Genomic DNA, 1,881 nt, shown 5'->3' with positions numbered 1-1,881 from the left:
AGAAATTGGATGATTCTTCCATAAAGAGTTGTAAGAATTTGACTGTGGACCATTCCAATTTTGATTTCCTATGTAATATTTCGATCTTAATTCAATGGGAAATTTTCAATGAAATGGCCATATCCATTGTATTCACAAGAAATATCCTCGAACTGGTTCAGTTGCTGACCTATTAGATTACCATTGAAACCATTAATAGTTATGTTCTTAAGCATATAAGACATAGAGGATATTTGGGATGCCAAAGAAACAAGTGTGTCCACTTCATGTACTCCTACTACTCGTCTTTCTGAGGCTGCTACTAATAGTTATTGTTGGCAATTCTTTCAATAATCTCGTATGAATATTGAGACCAATATAGAAGGGCTCCATTTTCCAAAGCATCCACCATCATTCTAGTATGAATATTGAGACCAATATAGAAAGTCTCCATTTGAATGTAGCAAGGAATGTCGTGATGAGGGCACTTTCGTAATAACTCCTTGAACCGCTCTCATGCCTCATATAAAGATTCTTCATCAAGTTGCTGAAATGATGTGATTTCATTTCAGATCTTGGGGGTTAAAGATGGAGAGAAATATTTCATTAAGAAACGTACAACCAACTCTTGCCATGAAGTTATGGAACCGGACTGTAGGGAGTTCAACCATGCTCATGTTCTATCTCTTAAGGAGTATGGAAATAATCTCAGTCTCAAGGCATCCTCAGTCACCCTGACTAGTTTAAATGAGTCACTCACTTCCATGAATAGCCAAAGATGAAGATGTGGATCTTTAGCAGGAATCCCGCTAAATTGACCCATATTTTACAACATTTGGAACATGACCAGCTTCAGCTTCAAATGTTGAGCCTCAATTTCGAGTATTCTGATACTCTAACTGAGCTCGTTGAATAGAGGAATGACATAGTTTCTGTCATCAGCAAGAATGATCGAATTGTGAGTTTATAAGCGAATGTTCCTCCTGGATTTTAGTTTTGATTTTCAAAATTCATCTCTTCGATCCTTTCAATTTCAGGGTCTACATGAAGTAAATCGATTATTCAATAAATGCTCATAAACACCTGAACAACACAGAAAAAATTAATTAAGTTAAAATTGAATAGAAAAAAATAGACCAAAATACAAAATTAACAATTTCACAAATAATATAATTTAAAACATTCCCCAACAATGACGCCAAAAACTTGGAACGACGGAAATGTGCAAGTGTACATAATCGCAACAAGTAATAAAGTGACAAGTAAATGTCGAGTTATCGTACCCACAAAGACTGTGAAAAGAATTATTTGTGTATGCAATTAAAAAAACTCTGGTGAAGAAAAATATTTTGATTTGAAGAGGTGATTAAAAACTAGGATTTTAACTAAGTAAAAATAATAACAATAAAAGTTCCAATGCACAATTTCAAAAGATGATTTTAATCAAGATGACATAATTGTGCTAGATTAATTACATTTCTTAACTTAGAATTATTAAACTCATGTTTATGTTGTTACAAATAAATTCACAACAACTCAGTAATTTGCTAACTTTTGAACATACTTACTTACCAAAGTCCTTTTATCTCTTGACTATATCTCTATGTCAATTCAACCGATTAAACAAATTTGAATAAGCAAATGTGTTAATGCACATATATACTTATGAAATTAAAATAATCTCTTGTACATATCTCTATGCCAATTCAAACAACTAATTCAATCCAATCAGCAAATAAAAGATTACATGAGGTAACAATGTATTTCTACCTTGAAACAGTTTAATCACAATAATCTTGCAAGTTATGCAAGGCTAATGTATCATTGGATACTGTTGCTAATTTAACCCTCAGCTACCATAGATGATTAAACAAGAACTGATTAAGTATCGTGTCAATTAAT

General features: G+C 32.5%; 1 non-coding gene across 1 annotated transcript; it reads left to right on the top strand.

Moving 5' to 3' along the window:
* Positions 1-449: 449 nt before the first annotated feature.
* On the top strand, positions 450-556 carry LOC121218861 (small nucleolar RNA R71). The gene has a single exon (XR_005915339.1). It is a non-coding gene; the product is annotated as a small nucleolar RNA R71 (small nucleolar RNA).
* Positions 557-1,881: the final 1,325 nt, after the last annotated feature.

This window comes from Gossypium hirsutum, chromosome D06 (genome assembly GCF_007990345.1).
Source record: "Gossypium hirsutum isolate 1008001.06 chromosome D06, Gossypium_hirsutum_v2.1, whole genome shotgun sequence".
NCBI lineage: Eukaryota > Viridiplantae > Streptophyta > Magnoliopsida > Malvales > Malvaceae > Gossypium > Gossypium hirsutum.
This window is presented reverse-complemented; position numbering and strand designations above follow the sequence as displayed.